The sequence below is a fragment of the Saimiri boliviensis genome, chromosome 16 (genome assembly GCF_048565385.1).
Source record: "Saimiri boliviensis isolate mSaiBol1 chromosome 16, mSaiBol1.pri, whole genome shotgun sequence".
NCBI classification, from domain to species: Eukaryota; Metazoa; Chordata; class Mammalia; order Primates; family Cebidae; genus Saimiri; species Saimiri boliviensis.
In genome coordinates, this window is record NC_133464.1 from 16,215,398 (window position 1) to 16,240,784 (window position 25,387).

Here is a 25,387-nt window from a genome sequence, read left to right on the forward strand (position 1 = left end):
GCGTTTTGGTCATGAAGTCCTTGCCTACACCCATGTCCTGAATGGTTTTGCCTAGATTTTCTTGTAAGGTTTTTATGGTATTAGGTCTGATGTTTAAGTCTTTAATCCATCTGGAGTTAATTTTGGTGTAAGGTGTCAGGAAGGGGTCCTGTTTCTGCTTTCTGCACATGGCTAGCCAGTTTTCCCAACACCATTTATTAAACAGGGAATCCTTTCCCCATTGCTTGTTTTTGTCAGGTTTGTCGAAGATCAGATGGTTGTGGGTATGTTGTATTTCCTCTGAGGCCTCTGTTCTGTTCCATTGGTCTATATCTCTGTTTTGGTACCAGTACCATGCTGTTTTGATTACTGTAGCCTTGTAGTATAGTTTGAAGTCCGGTAGTGTGATGCCTCCTGCTTTGTTCTTTTTGGTTAGAATTGACTTGGCTATGCGGGCTCTCTTTTGGTTCCATATGAAGTTTAAGGTGTTTTTTTCCAGTTCTGTGAAGAAGGTCATTGGTAGCTTGATGGGAATAGTATTCAATCTGTAAATTACTTTGGGCAGTATGACCATTTTCATGATATTGATTCTTCCTAATCATGAGCATGGAATGTTTTTCCATTTGTTTGTGTCCTCTCTTATTTCATTGAGCAGTGGTTTATACTTCTCCTTGAAGAGGTCCTTTAAATCCTTTGTTAGTTATATCCCTAGGTATTTTATTCTCTTTGTAGCAATTATGAATGGGAGTTCGCTCTTGATTTGGCTCTCTGTTAGTCTGTTATTGGTGTATAGGAATGCTTGTGATTTCTGCACATTGATTTTGTATCCTGAAACTTTGCTGAAGTTACTTATCAGTTTTAGCAGATTTTGGGATGAGACGATGGAGTCTTCTAAATATACAATCATTCATCTGCAAGTAGAGACAATTTGACTTTCTCCTTTTCTAATTGAATACCTTTTATTTATTTTTCTTGCCTGATTGCTGTGTCTAGAACTTCCAATACTATATTGAATAGGAGTGGTGAGAGAGGGCATCCTTGTCTAGTGCCAGATTTCAAAGGGAATGCTTCCAGTTTTTGCCCATTCAGTATGATACTGGCTGTGGGTTTGTCGTAAATAGCTTTTATTATTTTGAGACAGGTTCCTTCGATACATAGTTTATTGAGAGTTTTTAGCATAAAGGGCTGTTAAATTATGTTGAAGGCCTTCTTTGTATCTATTGAGATAATCATGTAGTTTTTGTCTTTGGTTCTGTTTATGTGGTGGATTGCATTTATCAACTTGTATGTATTGAACCAAGATAAAGCCTACTTGATTGTGATGGATAATGGATAAGCTTTTTGATGTGCTCTTGCAATCGGTTTGCCAGGTTTTATTGAAGATTTTTGCATCTATGTTCATCATGGATATTGGCCTGAAATTTTCTTTTCTTGTTGAGTCTCTGCCGGGTTTTGGTATCAGGATGATGTTTGTCTCGTAAAATGATTTGGGAAGGATTCCCTCTTTTTGGATTGTCTGGAATAGTTTCAGAAGGAATGGTATCAGCTCCTCCTTGTATGTCTGGTAGAATTCAGCTGTGAACCCATCTGGACCTGGGCTTTTTTTGGGTGGTAGGCTCTTTATTGCTGCCTCGACTTCAGACCATGTTATTGGTCTATTCAGGGTTTCGGCTTCTTCCAGGTTTAGGCTTGGGAGGTTGCAGGTGTCCAGGAATTTATCCATTTCTTCCAGGTTTACTAGTTTATGTGCATAGAGTTGTTTGTAATAATCTCTGATGATGGTTTGGATTTCTGTGGAATCTGTGGTGATATCCCCTTTATCGTTTTTTATTGCATCAATTTGGTTATTCTCTCTTTTCTTTTTTATTAATCTGGCTAGTGTTCTGTCTATTTTGTTGATCTTTTCAAAAAACCAGCTCCTGGATTTATTGATTTTTTGAAGAGTTTTTTGTGTCTCTATTTCCTTCAGCTCTGCTCTGATCTTAGTTATTTCCTGTCTTCTGCTAGGTTTTGAGTTTTTTTGATCTTGCTCTTCTAGCTCTTTCAATTTTGATGATAGGGTGTCAATTTTAGATCTCTCCTTTCTTCTCATGTGGGCACTCATTGCTATATATTTTCCTCTAGAGACTGCTTTAAATGTGTCCCAGAGATTCTGGTATGTTGTGTCTTCGTTCTCATTGGTTTCGAAGAACATCTTTATTTCTGCCTTCATTTCATTGTTTATCCAGTCAACATTCAAGAGCAAGTTGTTCAGTTTCCATGAAGCTGTGCGGTTCTGAGTTAGTTTCTGCATTCTGAGTTCTAACTCGATTGCACTGTGGTCTGAGAGACTGTTTGTTATGATTTCTGTTCTTTTGCATTTGCTGAGGAGTGATTTATTGCCAATTATGTGGTCAATTTTAGAGTAGGTGTGATGTGGTGCTGAGAAGAATGTATAATCTGTGGATTTGGGGTGGAGAGTTCTGTAAATGTCTATTAGGTTTGCTTGTTCCAGGTCTGTATTCAGGTCCTGGATATCCGTGTTGATTTTCTGTCTGGATGATCTGTCTAATATTGACAATGGGGTGTTAAAGTCTCCCACTATTATTGTGTGGGAGTCTAAGTCTCTTTGTAAGTCATTAAGAACTCGCCTTATGTATCTGGGTGCTCCTGTATTGGGTGCGTATATATTTAGGATCGTTAGCTCTTCTTGTTGCATTGATCCTTTTACCATTATGTAATGTCCTTCTTTGTCTCTTTTGATCTTTGTTGCTTTAAAGTCTATTTTATCAGAGATGAGAATTGCAACTCCTGCCTTTTTTTGCTCTCCATTTGCTTGGTAGATCTTCCTCCATCCCTTTATTTTGAGCCTTTGTGTATCCTTGCATGTAAGATGGGTTTCCTGGATACAGCACACTGATGGGTTTTGGCTTTTTATCCAATTTGCCAGTCTGTGTCTTTTGATTGGGGCATTTAGTCCATTGACATTTAGGGATAGTATTGTTATGTGTGAATTTGATGCTGTCATTTTGATGCTACCTGGCTGTTTTGCTGGTTAGTTGATGCAGATTCTTGATTGTGTTGATGCTTTTTTACCATTTGGTGTGTTTTTGGAGTGGCTGGTACTGGTTGTTCCTTTACATGTGTAGAGCCTCTTTCAGGAGTTCTTGTAGAGCAGGTTTGGTGGTGATGAAATCTCTGAGTGCTTGCTTGTTCACAAAGGATTTTATTTTTCCTTCACTTATGAAGCTTAGTTTGGCTGGATAGGAGATTCTGGGTTGAAAGTTCTTTTCTTTGAGGATGTTGAATATTGGCCCCCAATCTCTTCTGGCTTGTAGGGTTTCTGCTGAGAGATCTGCTGTGAGTCTAATGGGCTTCCCTTTGTGGGTAACCCGACCTTTCTCTCTGGCTGCCCTTAGCATTTTCTCTTTCATTTCAACCCTGGTGAATCTGACGATTATGTGCCTTGGGGTTGCTCTTCTGGAGGAATATCTTGGTGGTGTTCTCTGTATTTCCTGGATTTGAATATTGGTCTGCCTTGCTAGGTTGGGGAAGTTTTCCTGGATAATATCCTGAAGAGTATTTTCCAGCTTGGATTCATTCTCTTCATCACATTCAGGTACACCTATCAGACGTAGATTAGGTCTTTTCACATGGTCCCACATTTCTTGAAGATTTTGTTCATTCCTTTTTGAGCTTTTTTCTCTGTTCTTGCCTTCTCTTTTTATTTCATTGAGTTGATCTTCGACCTCTGATATCCTTTCTTCTGCTTGGTCAATTCGACTGTTGAAGCTTGTGCATGCTTCACGAAGTTCTCGTGTTGCGTTTTTCAGCTCCATCAATTCATTTATACCCCTCTCTATGCTGTCCATTCTCGTCAGCAGTTCGTCCAATCTTTTTTCAAGGTTCCTATTTTCTTTGTGATGGGTTAGAACATGTTCTTTCAGCTCATTGTAGTTTCTTACTACCCACCTTCTGAAGTCTGATTCTGTCATTTCATCACCCTCCTTCTCCATCCGGTCTGGTTCCCTTGCTGGTGAGGAGTTGTGATCCCTTTTAGGAGGAGAGGTGTTCTGGTTTCGGGAGTTTTCATCCTTTTTGCGCTGGGTTCTTCCCATTTTTGTGGGTTTATCCACCTGTTGTCTGCCTCTGTCCCAGGGAGTTGGAGCTTTATGAGTTTCCCATGCACTACTGCCTTTTTTGATTTTTCTTTCAGGTCTGACCCGCCCAGCTAGCAGCAGGCCTAGCCACTGCCTGCCCGCAGGGGCTTTGCTGAGCTGCTGTGGGCTCCGCCCAGCTGCCCTGAGCTCTTCCCTGTAGTCCTTTTTATAAGGGCGTAGTTAGAACTCCTTTTTGGTTTTTTTTTGAGGCACAGCTTCACTCTTGTCACCTAGGCTGGAGTGCAGTGGCACAATCTCGGCTCACTACAACCTCCACTTCTTAGGTTCAAGTGATTCTCTTGCCTCAGCCTCCCAAGTAGCTGGGATTAAAGGCATGTGCCACCACACCCAGCTAATTTTTTAGAGACAGGAATTTACCATGTTAGCGAGGCTGGTCTTGAACTCCTGAACCTCAGGTGATCTGCCTGCCTCAACCTCTCAAAGTGCTGGGATTACAGGCATGAGCCACTACACCTGGCCTTAGCTGATCATTAAAAAAAAAAAAAAATACTGGTTTCTATCCTAAGATCCTCAAGCAAAATGTTCAATAAGCTTAGTCAGTAAGTCCAGCGACAAAATGCTCAGAAAACTGCTAATGAAATCCTTTTTGAGTGGCGTTTCGCGTGCTGCCTTCACTTGAAAGTGCGTAGTAAAGGCAGATTTAGGCCCTATGACTATGCATCTGGACTTGGGGAGTATAAAAGAGGGAGAATGATGGGTTATAAATTAAGAACCTGAACTGAAAAATTTCAGGCCACACTTAGCTATTCACATCATTTTTTGCCTTACCTCATACTAAGATTTTTGTTTGTCACCCAATTTCATACAACTGTCTTCATCTTTAAGCTTTCCAAACAGCTAAATAATGAACTTTTAATGGAATACTGTTGTAGAATCCCAGGAACTTGGCCACTAAATAGCACTACAGATAGAGAGCTCAGCGTGGTGAAGTCTTATGATTGTTTTTTCCTCAGTGTTCATAAACATCTTTTCTCAGGCAGCAAAGTCTTTCTGTGTGCTGTTTCCCTCCTGCCTGTAACATTCTCTTTCCTCATCAATCCTTATTTAACTCAACCTTCAGATCTCAGTGTACAAAATTTTCTAGGGAAGACTTCTAATGTTCCAGAAGAACAAAGATCCCTTTGTTATAGATTCTCATACCCTTTCTACAAAACTTCTTTTGGTTTCAGTAAAATTTTCACTTACCCATGGAATTATTTTATTGGCATCTATCTCTCCCAAGGGAAAGTAAGTTCCATGAAGTCAGGTGTCTCATCATTTTACCTCTAGTTCTTAGCACCATGATTGCAGCAGAGCAAGAACTCAATGGCCATTTGTTGAGTCAGTGACTGAAAAGCAAGAGCAATTATGCTTTTGAATTTGGCAGAAAAGGGCATGCAAAACACAACTTCTATGCCTTTTATAACCATTATGGAATCAGTATCCCTGGGGCCAATAAGAAGGGACAAGTTTTCCTTAGTATTTTAAACACAAGGATGACTCACTATACAAGTGAACAGCAACCTTCACATAGAGTGTCGGCTCATTAGGAAATAACTGTGAAAGATGTTTGAATGGGTGATTCGCTATTGTGCCACAAATACGTAACTGGCTTTGGAACTGACATCAATTTTGTATCACTTGGTTGGAAGAATGAAATAGGAGAAAATTGAGATGGCCCCAATGAGCACCTTGATCATTGATAATTGTATCCTGCTTTTCCCACTGCTGTAACATCAGGACATGTTTTATTGCTCTATTGCAGCAGGAGAGATCAGCAATATGACCATCTTGTAGAGATTCAAAAATGGGATTTCCTTTTGTTCTATGACCTCATCACCACCCCTCCCCGCAAACCTTTGTAGCCTTTACCTCCTCTTTCCTTTGTCACCTGTGGATTTCCTCTTCAAAATTGCAAAGGAAATTCAAGGTTTCATTCCTTTTCGGCTTGCTGCTTGGCCTCATGACAAAACCCAGCTATTGGTTTAAATACAAATATAAAATGAAACAGTGAAAATTGAGACCTGAGCAAGAAGTTTTCTGTAGTTCGTTTTCATCTCACCTCCAATTGATGCAACACATGTCTATGCCGATCTTTGATACAGAAGGCACTGTAATATGTGTTAGCTAATAAGATAAAAAATATTCACAATCTAGTGGGAGAAACAAAGTTGTAGTTATCAATCTAAGAGAGATAATGATAAATATTAAAATAGAAGTACAAAGAAAATTACAGAAGAACAGTGAAAGGGGATACTAATTTCAATTTAGGGATTTCGGAAGATTTGGGGAAGAATTTGGACCTTGAAATGTGGATTTTTAATAATGGAGAAGCATAATCTTGGAAGGCTGAGGTGAGCAGATCACCTGAGGTCAGGAGTTCAATACTAGCCTGGCCAACATGGTGAAACCCCGTCTCTACTGAAATCCAAAAATTAGCTGGGTGTTTTGTTGTATGCCTATAATCCCAGCTACTCAGGAGGCTGAGACAAGAGAATCACTTAAACCTGGGAGTTGGAGGTTGCAGTGATCTGAGATTGCACCACTGCACTCCAGCCTGGGTGACAGAGGGTGACCCCATTTCAGTAATAATAATAATAATAATAGTAATAAAGATTTCAGGGAGCTTAAAGAGGAAGAAGAGGATCTTCTAGGTAGAAGGAACAAGGGAAACCTAGACACAAAAGTAGAAAAGCATGAAGGATACTTTAAAAGATATTGAATAATACTGTGTAGCTGGTGTTAGCAATGTTTGGAGATATGAGAAGTAGTTGATAAACGTAGATGGAGCCTATGTATAGAGTAAGTCTCAAATGCTATATAAGGCAATTTGGACTTGTAACAGAATGTACTAGGAAAGGTTGCCTTGATCTGAATTTTAGTAAGTTTTTGTTTAGTTTAGAATTCAGCTGGAATTCTACTCTGATGAGGTTGTAACAGATTAACAGGGAGGCCAGCTCAGTTCTTAGTGTCCTTCTTATATCTGGTCTTCTTACTCTATAGAGGTTTTTGGCTCAGATCTACTTGAGGTGGGGACAAGGGTTTTGTTGGCAGGAAGCGGGGCAAATCCTGCTCAGGTTGTATCAAAACTAACATATTTTAGTAAACAGGATTATGAAACCCACTGAGGGCCAAAGTCAAGTCTATAATTTCCCTGTCTAGTGGGAAGTCAAGACCAACAAATGGGCTATCTAGTCAGTGACCCAAAAAATCTTCACTGACTGGCCTGAAAAAGATGCTAGATTTGCTTCATCTGCCCTGGATGATGGGCAGGAATAGAATCTCCTGAATGCAGAACTCAGAGATGCCACAGTAGACAGTGGTGCTGAGACAAGCTCAGAGGAAAAAACTCAAAGCACTGAGGAGACTTACTTGCACTGGAGAGACACTTTAAAACAGAATAGTGCAGTACCTCAGAGACTTTTAAATAGACATTTAAATTGTTCAAAGGGTGAAAATAAGGAGTAAGATTCCTAATTCAATAGCAGGACTTAATTTTGGGGAAAAAGGAACACACAGATTTATAAAAATGAAGCATACAGATATTTTAAACAATGAAAGACACAGTTGTTAAAATAAAGATCAATAGACAGATTAAACAAGAGTGGATGCAGATGAAAAGAAAATTGGAGAAATGTGAAGTATATCTGATGAAACTATACAGAATGCATCACAAAGACACAAGGAGAGGGAAAATATGAAAAGCAGAAAGAAGAGAAATGGTAACCACATGAGAAGAGACAATATATACCTAATATAACATCTGGAAAGAGAAAATAAAGAGCCTTGTGGGAAACAATAATAAAAAGAATGATTAAAACTTTTTAAAAGTTAAACAAAAATAATCCTAAATTGGAAAAGTCATGCAGGAGAAATTTTAAAAAAATCTGCATCTAGAAACTTTATACTAAAATTGAAGAACATCTAAGATAAAGGGAAAAAAGTTCAAAGCTAGAGAAGGCAAGAGAGATCATGTATAAAGGAACAAGTCAAATCAAGGGTTGACTTCTCATGCACCATCTCTGTGATCATAGATATCAGAAGACAATGCGATATCTTCAAAATGCTGGGGGAAACTAGGTTGTATATCCACTTAAATGTCATTCGAGAAAAGGCAAATATTTTCATACATTTCCAAGAAAGATTACTGCCACTGACCCTTCTAGCAACAACGGCTAAGGGATTCAATTCAATTCAATTTTTAAAAATAAGAAATTTCATTCCCGAAGGAAGGTGTAGGAAGCCTACACATATATAGAAAACTGATTTATGTCTGAAAGGGTATTGCAGACCAGTGGACACAAGATACGCTATTCAATAAATGGTTCTGGGGCATTTCACTGTCCTCCAGGGAAAAACAAAATGAAATTGGATCCCTACTGCTCTTTATATACAAAAATCAATCCTTAGTGGAATAATTTGAAAGGCAAAATTGCTATAGAAGAAAAATATAAGAAGATATCTTTATGATCTTGGGGTAAAGAAGAATTTATTAAATCATAAATAAAAGGCTCGATAAATTTGACAATGTTAAAAGTAAAAAAACAAAACAAAAAACCTCTCTTTCAAAAATATTGACAGGTGGAACAATTTTCAGGAGAGAAAACTTAAAAATCCAGAAACTTATCACAAAAAAAGAGGCTTACTAATACCAGTAATGAGAAATATACAAATTAAATGACTTGGCAAAAAGGTAAGGTAAGTAGACTGTATCAAACATTGGAGAGAATGTGGCATAAAAATCTGAAGATAACTAATGTCCATTCACAGAAGTAAATTACTGTTTATAGTAGTCACTAATCTAGACCATGTTATGGCATCTTCATACAGTGGAATGCTATACAGCAGTGAAAATTAATGAACATTAACTCTAGGCACGTCATAGATGATTCTCACACACATAATGCTGAGTGAGTCAAATAAGTTGCAGAGGAATACATAACTTATGACATCATTTATATCAAATTCAAATTCAAACAATATTTCATGTGGTTTAAGGATACATAAATAATAAGATTATAAAGAGAGGCTTGGGAATGGTATAGCCCAAATTCAAGAAGGAGAGTTATCTGATCTGGAAGCATTCACAGAAAGTTTCAACTATGTTGTAAATATGTTGCTTATTAAGCTTGGAGGTAGGTAGATGAGTATTTGTTGTTGTATTCTCTATTTATATCTTTTAATTTAATTTAATTTAATTATTTATTTAAGATGGAGTCTCATTCTGTCACCCAGGTTGCAGTGGCACCATCTTGGCTCACTGCAACTTCCGCTTCCTGGGTTCAAGTGATTCTCCTGCCTCAGACCCCTGAGTGGCTGGGATTACAGATACTGCCATCAGACTTGGGTAATTTTTTTAATTTTTAGTGGAGACAGGTTTCACTATGTTGGCCAGGCTGGTCTCCACTCCTGACCTCAAGTGATCCACCTGCATCAGCCTCCCAAACTGCTGTAATTACAGAGATGAGCCACCATGCCTGGCCTCTGTACCTTTTTAGATCTTAAACATTGTATAATACTTTTCCAAAATGAAAGGAGTAAACCAGAGATGAGGAAATGGAGAGGGCAGGAGAGGACTATTCTTTCCACCTTTTTTTACTGGGAAGGAGAGAAAAGAAGAGAATGGTTTTTTAAAAATTTCTTGACAGCAAATGATTTGTAAGAATTTAACAGTTTGTACAATTTTGTAGGGAAACCGACATTCGAAGCTGAAGAAATATATGCTTAAACTCAATATATTCAACTTAGTGAAGTAATGTTTATAATTTGGTCTGTACAAGCTGGAGATGATCTTTTTTCTTCATTTTCCTTCTTATTCTCTAACTAATCTAGCTTTTTGAGAAGAACTGATAGTATACATATAGGAAAAGTATCAGTGTTAAAAATATTGAGTCATTGAACCAATTGGAGTCTTTTTCCAAATGAGCTGAAATTTGTTGATATAGTCTCCTACAACTTGTAGTCCAAAGGCAGATTGTTTGGAAAATAACAAAGAAGTCTTTTACTTCTTTGTTATTTTCAATTTCAGATACTAAGCTGGATATCTTTACATATTTTATTTCTTCACCACAAAACTTACAAAAACAAAAGAGCTCACCAACATCTATGTCTCTTTGGTGATGTGGCACATATATTTTTAAATGTGTGTTAACAGTTATATGCTTTCATTGTCTCCTCTTTAAAATTAAATCAATCTTTTTCTGACTAGGGAACAGTGTGTTCTGTACTAAAGGAAAACCCCTGCTTGGAAGAAAGGTGTCGCTGAGTAGTTCTGCCAGAGACTTTTCATTTCAAAGGCAGAATTTTATTTAACAGGAAATGTGAATCTGAAAGTATTTTACTAGTAATTAGCTTTTAAAATAGCAAATGACTTCATGTTCTTCATTTATGCTTGGAAGCTGGACATGGAATTCGTGTTTTTCTTTTTTTGTTTGTTTTTTTTTCCTGACTTGTGTGAAATTGTTAGGGACACACGGTATTCTAGCTAAGAAATAAAGATGTAGCAAACTTAGCTTTCACCTGAGACATCACCCACTGCCTACAGAACAGTCCTGAGGAGACGGTAAGCCCAAATATTAAGGGATAAAACTAAGTGTCCTGAGTTGGTGATGTTCCAAGCTGGACCACCCCCAGCTTCTTATACGTTCATCCTCATCTCCAGTGAAATTTTCACAGAATTCATCATTATGATAGCACTCACTAAGGGTTCAATCGTATTGTCCTCATTTACAGATGGTAAAACTGAGACACAGAGAAGTTAAGGGTCTTGCCAAAGGCTCACAGTTAGTAAGTAGTGGGAGACAAGATTGGCGCCTGAGCACTCTTACCTCAAACCCGCTTCTCTTCCCAGATTTGAAGACATTAAATTCGGACATTGGTGTGACTGACTGATATAGACAGATTCTGTCACACCCCTGGCTGCTGTTGTCACTGGTAAGTTGGGGCTTAGATCTCTATCTCAACCTTTCACTGATGCACATGTTCGGTTTTACTAGGTCACACATAATAGTTTTCTAAAGTGAGGATACCAATTTAATCTCCAAACACTACCTTTCGTTCAGTGTTTAAATTTTTTGCTGACCTAACACATGTGAAATGATACCTCATTGTGGTTTTAAATTGCATTTCCCTGATTACTAATGGAGAATTTTCCATTAGTAAAATGGAAAATGTTTTGGGGCCATTTATGTTTCCTGTTCTATGAAATGTCTGTTCATGTCTTTTACTCATTTTTATATTGGGTTGTTTGTCTCTTTTTATATTGATTTATAGGGGTTCTTAACATATTCAAATACTAATTTTTATCTCACACGTGTATCAAGTATCTTCTTTTAGTTTGTTTTCTCATCTTCCTTTTGAGCCCTCAGACAAGTAGAATTTCTTAATAAAAAAGAAGTTGAATTTGTTAATCGTTTCCTCTAAGATTCTGAGCTTTATAAAAACATTTCATGTATCTTGACTTCCCCCCAAAATGGGAGATATATTCTTATGCACTGTCTTCTCAAAAATGTATCATTTTGCCCTTCACAATGAAATATTTTTATCTAATTTGAATAGATAATTTTTATGTATGGTGGGACATAGGAGTGCAATCTGAATTTAAAAATCCATTACATAACCAAATTCCCCACTAGCATTTTTTGTATAGTTCCCCTGCCCCTACTGATCTTCAATGCCTGTCTGTCACTTTGTCATGAGTCAAGCTTTTTTTTCCTTTTTTTTTTTTTTTTTAAGTGTGGACTGTTTCTGGCTTTTCTGTTTTGTTCCATTGGTCTGCCTTTTCTAACACTATATCAGTTCGACACTGCTTTAGTTACTACAGTTTTAGAATTAGTCCTGGTAGGGATGGGGAGGGCCCTTTGCCTTATTTTCCTTCAAGAGTGTTTTGGCTGTTCCTAGTGCTTTGCTTTTCCATATACATTTTAGAATTAGTTTTCCAGGTACCATAAACAACACTTTTAGCATTTTGATTCAATTGCTTTAAAGCTATAGATTAATATGGGAAGATGTGACATCTTAAGGATATTGTTTTATTTCCCATTTGTGCACATGGAATATCTCTCTGCTTATTAAGATCTTACAAAAAAGCTGAAAATTTTCTCAAAATGCACTTGCACATATTTTGTCATATTAATTCCTAGGTATGTTATCTGGCTCATAAGAGCCTCCTTTACAGTTCCCCAGTCTCTCTCCCTGTGTGTTGTTGGATGTTCACAACATCTTTGGAAGTCACAAGCTGAGGAGGATGGTGTCTCCATCAACGGGCCCACAAGTAACTTGATAGCGTAGAGCCCCATCTCTTACCTATTTCCCGTTAAATTAGTTTTACCTACTGAGAAACAAATTCTTCTTTTGTTAAGCCACTGAGATGTGTCACAACAAATAAGATTATCTTAAGTAATGTGTATTAGTTTTAATCTTGAAAATTTGATAAACACATTTATTAATCTTAATATTTACCTGTTGGTTATTTGATTATTTTTGGCATACAAATGATATTATCTGGTAATAATGAGCTTTGCTTATTTTCTCTTCTATGTTTTACACATTTTATTTCTTTTTCTTGTACTACAGCATTAGCTGATGTCTCCTGTACAATGCTGAATAAAGCCAACTGTGGTGTGCCATTTGACTTGGTCTTGATATTGAAGGGAGTTGTTTACCGTTTTACCATTAATTGCCATTCTTGGTGTGGGTATTTTGTATAGATCCTTCATAATAATATGAAAGTTCTCTTATTACCAGTTTGTTGCAAACGGACATTATTTAATGATGTGTTTGCATCTTTGGAAAGATGTGTTGATATATTTGTTTTCGTGAATGACATTGACTCATACTTTTACTGTCCTTGGCTGGGTTGCAAATCAAATAAGTAGCAACAGTTTATTTATGTTTACAGTTTTGCTATTTTGTTCATCATGGATTTTTTTGTGTTAGTTTTGATTTTAAAAAATATTACATTAAAATATTCTTTATCTCAAGTTCAGGGTTTTTTGGTGCTCCCTTAAATGCTATACCTGAAACAGGTGAGTAAGTGCTGATCCAGTCCTGCAGACAGCTTGGTCCAGGCCAAGTCTTTCTTTTCAGTCTCATGTGCTTCTGGAGGCTTCAATGTACTGGAGCTGGGCAGATGCCACCAGCAGAGGATAGATTTTGTCCCAGGTCCTGTTAAAGCATTCTCATTTTTTATTAAGCCTCTGAGCATTTCTTCCTTTCTTGATAGCTCCAAAGTGCCTTTAAAGAAACAGTTTTAATATTTTATCCAGCTGTCTTTGTTATTCTCCTCCAGAGGCTCATTCAATGTATTTATTCCATTGTGCCTCCAGAAGTGATACTCTGGAACGTTTATTGCTGTAAGATATAAAGAGCTGGGTTGTCTGTTGAGCCAAGCCAGTGCCTGATGGCTGGCCCTTGGGTTACTTAATTCCACTATGAGACAACCAGACTGTCCCAGTTAACTTTACCAGGAGTAATGCTGAGAGATCATCCTGCTTGGGAAATGACACAAACACAGAAACTCATTTCAAACGGCAAAATTTTTAAAATTGGACTTGTTTTTCAAGGACAACTGATGTCTTTATAATCCAGGCACAGTTTCAAGAGTTTTTATATGGTAACTCATTAAATTCTCACAACCATCTTATGTGATAGAAGAAAGTGGATAGCCGGGATGTGAGCTAATTTTGCTTCCAATTGCATGCTTGTAAACACTATGCCTATTGCCTTTTAGGGTTGCAGAATGAAGTGTGGTTAGTGAGTGTTAGCACAGACCAATGATCAACAAAGGCTTCTCATATTAACCCAGTTTCCTGTCTCCCACAGTGGCTCCTGTAAGTAAAAATTATAGTCCCTGTGTCCTCAGCTAGTGATCAGCTTATGCCCTAAATATATTAATTGACTTCTGTAAAGAATTTTACCAGAGTAAAACCACCCCTTATGTGGTTTGCATTCAAAACATAAGGATGACTCTTGAAGGCATTGGGGTTTTCTGAACATTGATTATGTATATGTGTTTCTTTAATTACTCCTTGCTTTTGTAAGGGACGCTTTTATCAATAGTACCCATCAACTGCATTAATTCCCAAGTGTGCCCTGTTTAAACTTGGAGACAATGTATGTAACAACATAGACAAATCACTTCAATTAGCTTTGAAATGGCTTTGATGGGTTGAGCAGGCTAGATTCTAGAGTTTCATATCCCTTGTGTTCTACAATTGAATTTAGTTCCAAGATTGTATTGAACAAATACAAACTTTCATCTTATATGATGATGCCTGGCTTACATAGAATTAATTTGGTTATTTTTTCCTGTTTCTTTTGAAAGAAGTATTGGCATCAGTTTCAGGAATGCAGAAGGCTAAAAAAAAAAGTTTGGACCAAGTGAAACATGACTTACACTAGTGCCTTTTTTAAAAAGTCTGCATTTCTCCTTAAAATGTGTGAATATTTGCTATTTTTTGAAATCATTGTAAAAAATATTTCAGCATTGAGTTCTTTCTTCTTATCATTCTCCTTTTTCTTCTTTGTGATTAATTCAGTACTATCTTAAGCAAGATACATTTACAGGGAAATTATTTTCTTTGTCAAAAAAGAATCAAATTATGAATTTCAGATCTGTTTCTCGCATCAGTTTAAAGAAAATCAAGTGCTTCAGTAATGGAATTGACAAATGATGGATCTGCTTATTGATACCAGTTTGGATTCCATGGGAAGTAAACTCTGAAGTGGTGATCAGTATGCTTGAAGCTTTTTAGGGAAGACACTTGGGACCAACCCATGTGGAAGGGAGGGCAGAAAGTGCAGTGAGGCAGAGGGAGAAGCTGGGCTCTGTCGAAGTCTCAACAGAGGCCTCAGCCAGCCCCATGGACACCCAGGGATGACTCTTCAGAGTTGCTCTGATTTGGGGCAAGGTTGTGGGCCTTCATCCTCTTACTTCAACCAACTGGACAAGAGGCATGTGAGGAGAGGGAGTGGGGCTTTGAACCAGGCATTTCTCTTTAGCTAATGCAATTCCAGAAGAACAGACTGCTTCAGCACTCCTGGACCCTGGGGAGTAAGTACTTCATTCTGCAGGATGATCTGACACCATACTGCAGCTCCACTCTGCCATTCACTTTTTCAATTGTAGCTGTCTTGCAAAAGCCAATGTCTCTCCATGTTTTTTTGCGTGCCACTCACTCCTTTGAGCATAGAACCCCTATCCATTCTCATCACCCACCTCTGCATTTTTATTCCTGTTGCTTCTCAGGCTTCTCACTTTGCCAAATTCTGTATTTACCACTCCTCCAGGTCCATCTCAAGAGCCTTCTCCAGGGAGACTTCCATCCCATCTCCAGCTCTCAGCAATTTTCCATGGCATTCTCTGTCTATTTAATAATTTGGAACTCGTCATGAGATATCTCAATCTATACCTTGTATTTTGTTTCCATCTGTATGTTTTTTTCCTTCTCTAACTAAATTATAGCTTGATTATGATGGTTTCAGATTGTTTACAATCTAATAAGGAAATAGGCCCTTTGTTTTTCGTGTTTTCTAGCATTTTGTAATATGCACATTAGAAGCTCAAAAATATTTGTTAAATAAATGGATCTCTGCTTAGCTCCTTAGCCAAGAATGTAGCGTGGGTGTGGCAAATGTAATGAACCACTATTTTAATTTCATAGTTTTAGATTTTTATTTATGCTCATCTCTTCTGACATCCCAGATTTAATAATCATTCACTCAAGAAATATGTATTGAATTCTGTTGTGTTCCAGTCACTGTTCTGAACAAAGGGTATGATACGGTGGTGATGTGGTTTGACTGTGTCCCCACCCAAATCTCATCTTGAAATTGTAGCTCCCATAATTCCCATGTGTTGTGGGAGGGATCCTGTGGGAGATAATTGAATCATGGGGCAATTTCCCCATACTGTTCTCAAGTTAGTGAATAAGTCTCAAGAGAGCTGATGATTTTATAAGAGATTTCGCCTTTCACTTGGTTCTTATTTTCTCTTGTCTGCCGCCATGTAAGATGTACCTTTGGCCTTCTGCCATGATTGTGAGCCCCCCACCACCCCGCCAACCACATGGAACTGTGAGTCCATTAAACCTCGTTTTCTTCATAAATTACCCAGTCTCAGGTACATCTTTTTCAGCAGCATGAAAACTGACTAATAAATATGGTGAACAAGACAAGGGACCTGCCATGATGGAGATTAAATTCCAATGAGAGGCAGATAATGCAACTGAAACAGAGATGATCAAGATAGTTACACAATGTGATAGGTGCTATGGCAGCAATAAACATAGTGAAGAGATGAAATACACCACCTGAGGTCTGGGATGAGGTGATATCACCTTCAGAAGAAAATGATTCTGCCATGACCAGAGAGAGAAAACAAGCATTTCAGGAAGAAGGAAAGGAATTCAGGAGGCAGAAAGAACTCCGTATCCTTTGAGAAATGGAAGAGGTCAGAAAGGTTGGACAGTAGTTTGCTCAGGGGAACATGGTAATGGATGAGATTGGAGAAGGTGTCGGCCAGAGTAAAGGGGTTGAATGTTATCCTAAGAGCAATGGTAAGTCAATGAGGAGTGAAAGTTTATTGTCATTGTTGCTTGTTTGTTTAAAATAGAGGCTAGAGGCAGATTTACCATGAAACTAATGAAGCTGAAACTTCAGGACCTCTCACTTGCGCAAGTCCTTTAAAAAACGTGGGAGAAACTGTAGCTTTGTATGTGTTTGAAGTCATGGTTTTCTAAGATTGGCAATTGTTTAGGACCACTCTCTTTTTCCATACTGACATCCCTTCCATCACACTCCCTTTTGTGGAGTGGCATTGGAGTGGCCATGGTCATTTTTTAGATCTGGTTCCAAGGAGGTTGATTGGTATACATCTAACTTGGCTTGGTGAAATACAGTTATATGGCTCATAGCCATTTCTGTGTATGGCTAATGTTGTTAACCATCTCATAATAGGTGCTGGCTTACCCAGTATTATGACATGAAGGTGTACAAGCATTGGCTCACATTGCACTATGAGTGTGTCTTACAGCACCCAGCCCTGGGAGTAAGCAGGTAGTGGAAAGGAAAAGATTTGAGGTATATGTGGTGGATGCTAGTCCGTGGAACATTCTAGTCATCAGATGCATACAATTCTAAGCAGAGGATTTATTCTTTATTTATACTTATCTTTCAAGATAGCAAAGTACAATTATAATGCCTATTTTTTTCCTTTTCAGATAAGAATCGTGAAAAATAGAACTTAGAATTCCTGTGTTTTTATGATAAGCAGTGAGAATATGTGTGTATGCATATGTCTGAAGTTGTATGTTAAATTATCAATACGAAATTATCTATATTAAAAAGCAAATTGCAGCCAACCACACTACAAGTAAGATTGAATTACCTTTTTGTTATCTGTATAGGAAATGATATCACAAAAAAGTGTTATCATGTGAGGATGTAATCAAAGGCAATGCAGTGAGAAATTTAAATAAAGCATATCATAGTAATGTGTCCAATGGATAATTTGTAAAAATGGCATGTTGCTTTTCTATATATTTACTTTTGTATTTCACTTTATATTTATTTCAGGATTCTTTTTCTTTAAGAACTCCCTTCCCCAATTTTATAAGCTTCCAGCCTCACAAAGCCTGGATCTATCTCTGATGGGAATGATGCCGTGAGATCGGATTTCTATTTTATGAAGGTGCTGGCTGCCATATGGAGAGCAGATCAAGAAGGAGCAAGAGTAAAACCAGAGACATATCTTGCATCTAGTCACAATTCTTTTGAATGTAGTTACTAACAAGGAACATCAAAATAGTCCAGTGTTGTCACTGGTTTTCATTCATTGCTTTGCAGAGTCAACTGAGCATGTAAAGGGGGTCGGTCCTGAGTACCACAGCATCACTTCTCAGTCCTTAGTGTGCATGTGTGTCCCTTGGGAGTAGGTCTGGGGTGCAGCCTGGGATTCTGCATTTCTAGCAAGGCTTCAGGTAGTCCTGTGGCTGGCTCGTGGACCCCATTTGGAGTAGTAAGGTAGCAAAACACTAGGGATCTAGAGTCAGACTGGCTGTGTTTGAATCTTCACTTCACTACAAACTTTGTGACTTGTTAAGTTATCTAAACTTTCCAGTCCTCGGATTTCTCATTTATAAATCGGGATGCCCATAATAGAATCAACCAATCAAGTTATCGTGAAGATTAAATGAGACACTTCATGTTAAGAGGTGATCACAACATAAGGTACAAAAAATGCTAGATATATTTGTTCTTGCTGCAATCAGATAGCCCGCTTGGCCTTTTGAGCCAAGCTTAACTATGACTTCTTATGAAGGTTACTGAAGTTTCTCATGTGTATTGAAAGAAAGGGCCTACCCCTGCAACACAGACTAAGTAAAATTAGTCTGGTCAGTGCAAACTTGTAAACAATAAAATATATTTGCAAATCAAAATTGCCAAGTACAATAAATGTTGAGTTCAGTCAGGCATGTGCTAGGTTTGATAAATCACAGATTCTTGTATTCAGAATGGAAGTTAGAAGGTCTTGTATTCCAATTGCTTCATTCTACAGACAAAACAGAAACAAACAAACAAAACCCCACAAGGCTCTCCTTGAGGGACTGTGGCTTTGGTCATGATATTCCCTGTGGGTGATATCTCCTAACTGAAAAGCAACAGAAACCATTATCAAAGCATTTTATTAATACTTTGCAATCTATAGAAAGCCATCTTTATTCAAACCCCTTATTATTGCTATGGATTAAATTATGTCCTCCCAAAAACATACATTAATGTCCTAACCCCATACCTGTGAATGTGGCTTTTTTTTGGAAATAGCATCTTTGCAGTTGTAATCGACTTAAGATGAAGTCATTAGAGTGGGCCCTAATCTAATATGACCAGTGTCCTCATAAGATAATGTAAGACAGAGACCTGCGAGGGGAAGACCATGTGATGACAGAGACAGAGACTGGAGTCACGCAGCTGCAAACCAAAAATGCCGAGGACTGACAGCCACCAGCAGAAGCTAGAAGAGTCAAGGAAGGAGTCTACTGGAATCTCAGGAGGAACACGGACCAGCTGACACGTTGATTTCCAACTTCCAGCCTCCAGAGTTGTAGGAGAATACATTTCTATTGTTTTCCCTTTCGTTGTTCTTATTGTTGCCCAGGCTGGAGTGCAGCGGTGCGATCTTGGCTCACTGCAACCTCCACCTCCCAGGTTCAAGTGATTCTCCTGCCTCAGCCTCCCGAGTAGCTGGGATTACAGGTGCGCATCACCATGTCCAGATAATTTTTGTATTTTTAGTTTCACCAGGCTGGTCTCAAACTCCTAACCTCAGGTGATCCACCCACTTCGGTCTCTTGAAAGGCTGGGATTACAGGTGTGAGCCGCCGCACCCAGCCTTGTATTTCTGTTGTTTTAAGCCACCTTCTTTGTGGTTTGTTATGGGAGCCCTAGGAAATTGATACAATACTCTTCCTTCTTTCTCTATTTTTTTTTTTTTTTTGAGATGGATTCTCGCTCTGTCACCAGGCTGCAGTGCAGTGGTGCGATCTCGGCTCGCTGCAACCTCTGACTCCCTGGTTTAAACGATTCTCCTGCCTCAGCCTCCCAAGTAGCTGGGACTACAGGCATGTGCCACCAGGCCCAGCTTATTTTTTGTCTTTTAATTAGAGAAGGGGTTTCACCATGTTAGCCAGAATGGTCTCAATCTCCTGACCTTGTGATCTTCCCTCCTCGACCTGCCAAAGTGCTGGGATTACAGGTGTGAGCCACCACGCCCGGCCTCCTTTCTCTATTTTTAACAGGTTTATCTTTCCTCTTCTGCCGCATGAGAAGCTTCTTGAGGGTAGAGCATTGGACTTTGGCCATGTTCACACCCCTTCAATGGCTTAGCAGGGCTTAGATGGTACTCGGTGAACAGTTGTTGAACTGAAGTAATTATAGGTTTCCACAAAAATAATCTGGCTCATTATTTGTTATTAGGAATTTTCTATAATTTGCCCATCAGTTTTTGGCATTAATTATCATTGAGGAAATAGAAGAAGAACCTCTTAGTTGCCAAGAGATGTTTGGACAGAAAAAGGAAATAAATACTTAGGGGGAAACGCAAGAGCTCATTTTAATATTATTTTAAGAATAATAATTGATATTCACAGAAATCTTGCCAAGTGTCAGGTCCTGCTCTATCTGGTCAGCATATATTATCTCATTTAATACTCATTATGTCCCAGCAAGGTACATTCGATTGTGAGACTTGGCTTATTGGTGGAAAAAACCCTGATACCTAGAAGCTGCTAAAAAGTACAGTCGAGAGTTAAACGTGGGCAGCATGACCAGAACTTAGTTTTTAACCAGCTCTTAAAAAACTGCTGTGTGTGGAATGCAGACACTGATCTTTCCTTTCTGTAGCTCTGAAAAACATTCAACTTTGTGTTTATAAATGCTAATGCGTTTAGATTGCTCTCTATATAAATATATGCATGTGAGAGTGTTGAAAATATATTTATTCTGTAGTATGTTTGTTACTTCTGTATATATCTGATCAATTTGCTAAGACGTATTTAGAGCTTAAGAAGCAGTTTTCCTAAACTGTCATGCTACTTTGAATACATTCCTCCACCCCACCCCCACTCCCTCGCCCTGTAAAGCCACACATTTTACATTTAAATGCATGGGTTTCCATCTCTGGTCTGTAGAGCTTATTCAGGGATCTCAGGAAAGGACTTCCTGCAACCAGAGCACTTCGCTCCGATTTGGCTTGTGCCCTTTTGTGGGGCGAGATTTTGTTGGAAGGAAATATTCTCTAGCAAAGGAAAAGTTAGACTGCTCTGATTTAGATCATGTTAGTTTACACACAAGGACAAATATAAATCTCTTCCTTCATTTATATAAAATAAAGTCTTGGAAAAACCCACAGTAAAGTTATGAGAAAAAGGGATCAACAACAATCACACATTCAATTTCTCAGCCTCTCTGGATACAATTGGATTTCAGGGGTATACACATTCATGTGTGGCCTTTATGCAGCAATTTATTCTCTCTGGCTATTTTCCTGAGACTTTCAAGTTATATCTTTTTAGGTGCTGCTTCTATGTGACTAGCTGCATCATGACTTAATGCCACATTATTATTGGGAAAAATTCAATGACCATCATTACATAGTTTATTTCAGGAGGACCATATAGAAGCTTGATAAACAAACAAACAAACAACCCAACAAAAACTCTGGATAACACTGGGGTAATGGCACAATGTAACATTCCATCTATTCACTCTGGTCCTAATAAAGAATTAGGCTATATCCTAAATGTAGCACAGTTCTTTGTAGCCCATAGTTTCAAAACATTTCATAAATCATATTCTTGGAATAGGGAAGAATATCCTCATCTTAAGTAACCAAGTAAAGCATTCTTATCATAGTTTCACCTGAAACCTGGGTGAATGTCTTACTCTGAATTTTTTGGTGAAAATTTTGACCTGAAGGCCGCCACAAATAAAGCTCATTTCAACTTGGCTGTAGAGCTGGGGCAAGCTAGGGCTTGCTCTGTGTGATCTTGAGAGTTACTTAATTTTTATGAGTCTTGATTTTTTTTATCTACATTATGGTTGTAAGAGATTCTTTGTAACCCTAAGGACTATGTAAAATGTGTGTGAACTCTCTGTTTATGCCTTATTTCATGTAACAGCTATATGGGTGTTCAACAGATTTGATGGGATATCCGAAATGGTTTCATTATAATTTAGGCCAAATAACATTTATACAATTTACATGGTGGGTGCACAGGGACACCTCAAATGGGGGACATTTTTTCAAAGTAGCTGACAGCGGAGGAAATGGAAGTCACATGCCAGTTGGTCAAACCTTCGACATGTACTGGACAGAGGTTTTCAGCTGAGCTGGGCAGCTAGTCACTCCTAAGGTCAGACGCTGGTAGTGTTGATCTGGAATCAAGATGCTTCTCACAGCAGAATCTCTATGTACCTTGAGGAGGAATCTCTGTAGCAGTTAGAATTCACTTATCAGCTGTTAGTAATTCTCTCCAACACAGGGTGGGCTTGTTAGAAACATATGTAGAATATTTAGCATAGAACTTGGCACATAAGTAGGTCCCTGGTGATCATTCTCAATTCCACCCATTCCCATCCCTGCCATCTATCTCCCCAGCTAAGAGCAGAGAGGGAATCATTACTATGTTTTATTCTGTGTGAATCATACTTATTCACGGTGACTCAGTCATTTCTATGGAGATAAACCAGTCCAGCAACAATTGCCTAATATTTCAGAGACATCGTAGGATATTTTGGAGGCAGGGAGAGGGGTAGGGTAAAGAAATCATTCTGTAGGGAACCAGTATCGTCTTCTTATAAGTATCGGAACACTGAACTTTATTTTGGTTTTCCTAGCTGCCCCTAATATCTGTGGCATTGCAATAGAACTTTAATAATAAAGAGTATATTTCTGATTTGAAACATCATTTTTTAAAATTTTACTTTAAGTTCTGGGTACATGTGCAGATCTTGCAGGATTGTTACATTGGTATACACATGCCATGTTGGTTTGCTGCCTCCATCCCCTGTCACCTACATCAGGCATTTCTCCCAATGTTATCCCTCCCCAACCTCCCCAGCCGCCTGCTGTCCCTCCCCTAGCCTCCACCCCTCAACAGACCCCAGTGTGTGATGCTCCCCTCCCTGTGTCCATGTGTTCTCATTGTTCAACACCCACCTAGGAGTGAGAACGTGCAGTGTGTGGTTTTCTGTTCTTGTGTCAGTTTGCTGAGAATGATGGTTTCCAGATTCATCCATGTCCCTGCAAAGGACATGAACTCATCCTTTTTTATGGCTGCATAGTATTCCGTGGTGTATATGTGCCACATTTTCTTTATCCAGTCTATCATTGATGGGCATTTGGGTTGGTTCCAGGTCTTTGACCTTCTTCACAGAACTGGAAAAAAACACCTTAAATTTCATATGGAACCAAAAAAAGCCTGCATAGACAAGACAATCCTAAGCAAAAAAAAAGCAAAGCTGGAGGCATCATGCTTCCTGACTTCAAACCATACTGCAAGGCTACAGTAATCAAAGCAGCATGGTAATGCTACCAAAAGAGAGATATAGACCAATGGAACAGAACAGAGGCCTCAGAAGTAATGCCACACATCTATAATCATTGATCTTTGACAAACCTGACAAAAACAAGCAGGAAGGGATTCCCTATTTAATAAATGGTGTTGGGAAAACTGGCTAGCCATGTGTAGAAAGCTGAAACTGGATCCCTTCCTTACACCTTACACAAAAATTAACTCCAGATGGATTAAAGATTTAAACAAGACCTAACACCACAAAAATCCTAGAAGAAAACCTAGGCAACACCATTCAGGACAGAGGCATAAGCAAGGACTCATGACTAAAACACCAAAAGCAATGACAACAAAAGCCAAAACAGACAAATGGGATCTAATTAAACTTAATAACTTCTGCACAGCAAAAGCAACAATCATTAGAGTGAACTGGCAACCAATAGAAGGGGAAAAAAAAATTTGCAATCTACTCATCTGACAAAGGGCTAATATCCAGAATCTACATAGAACTAAAGCAGATTTACAAGAAAAAAAACAACCCCATCGAAAAGTGGGCAAAGGATATGAACAGACACTTTTCAAAAGGAGACATTTATGGGGCCAACAAACATGAAAAAAAATGCTCATCACCACTGGTCATTAGAGAAATGCAAATCAAAACCACATTGAGATACCATCTCACTCCAGTTAGAATGGTGATCATTAAAATATCTGGAGACAACAGATGCTGGAGAGGATGTGGAGAAATAGGAACTCTTTTACAATGCTGGTGGGAGTGTAAATTAGTTAAACCATTGTGGAAGACAATACGGCAATTCCTCAAGGACCTAGATATAGAAATTCCATTTGACCAGCAATGCCATTACTGGGTATATACCCAAAGGATTATAAATCGTTCTATTATAAAGACACATACACATGTATGTTCACTGTGGCACTGAAACATCATTTTTAATTTGGACAGCCCAAAACTGAAATGACACTTTTCTTTTGTCTGATAATTATAATTGATATTTTATACCTAAATATTTTCTATGCTGAAGTGATAGTTTTTTTTTTTTTTTATCCTGAGAGGTTTTTGTTTTTGATTTTGATGTAGTACCATAAATACTGAGTCAACTGATAGAAATTATACTTGATGAAACCAGGTGTACAGTTTGTCTTAGATTTTTCACTTAAAAATAATAACTTGCTCTCTGAAGTTGACATCTTGAACTTACTATTAACAGAATGATTTTTGTGGGGAGTGACTGATGAGATAGGTTTTCTTCTGTGTTACAGTACAAAATCACTCATCCAAATATATAGCCATGTTTTCAAAATCTGCAAAGGTGTTACAAGTATTTTTATTCCTGGAAATCCTGATGGGATAGTTAAAAAATACAAGCATCTTTCTTTTTATCTGCTGAATATGTGTGTTTTCTGTCCTATCATAACCACTCAGGGGGGCTAAAGCTTTCAATCTGCCATGGAGAAAAACTCTTGTTCCTGCGTTGGTCCATAGAGGAGGTGATTTCTGTCAATCTCGGCATGACAAGGAATGTTCCTACCCAAAAGGCCAATAGGCACCTTCCTTAAGAAATATGGTGGGTCTCAAAAAGCTGAGGAAGGAACTTCCATTGCTCCTTTTGCCCCCACACCACCTCTTAGGAGGAGTCTGGTTATTGACGGGATAGCAGGGACCCTCATCACCTTCTCTTTGTTGGATTCCTGTACTATTCTTAAGCCACCCAGCTAGGACCTCTGCATAGATCAGAACGTACCTTTCTGTCTTGTTATGCAGCTTCAGGTCTGAGTCATGTTATCCCATCAAGCTCTTACAGAAGCCTGAATTGTATCCTAATGGGACCTTCTTAGAATCTATTCCTGAAACTGACATTTTGTTTCCCATTTATTTAGTTATTGATGCCATTGATCCGATATCTTTTCATTATCGGCCAGAGATGTGAAGAAGAGGGCTAAGTGGTGGGATACATTTTTACTTCTAATTTTAAAGAATATTACAAATACTTCTCAAATTATCATTTTTAATTGTTTTTCTTGCTGCTAAAAAGCCAAAGCCAAAAGCAAAAACTATCACTCTCCTATTTGAAAACCAGAGTTTGGGCTTCTTTGAAATTACCAAATACTATTTGTGTGAAGGTGAAACCATTTTGTTTGGCAAATTATCAATCTGTCTCAACACAAAAAGAAGGA

General features: G+C 38.3%; 1 long non-coding RNA gene across 8 annotated transcripts in view; it reads left to right on the top strand.

Moving 5' to 3' along the window:
- Positions 1-23,103, top strand: part of LOC104651432 (uncharacterized) — a 41,759-nt gene extending 18,656 nt beyond the window's left edge. For 4 of the 8 annotated variants that reach the window (XR_012514305.1, XR_744900.2, XR_012514303.1 and 1 more), the window contains 2 exons: positions 10,969-17,490; positions 17,694-23,101. This is a non-coding gene — a long non-coding RNA (uncharacterized LOC104651432). Of the gene's footprint in view, positions 1-8,699; positions 8,817-10,968; positions 17,491-17,693 lie in introns of all 8 variants that reach the window. The other 4 variants (XR_012514302.1, XR_012514304.1, XR_012514300.1 and 1 more) reach the window with 3 other exon arrangements.
- Positions 23,104-25,387: the final 2,284 nt, after the last annotated feature.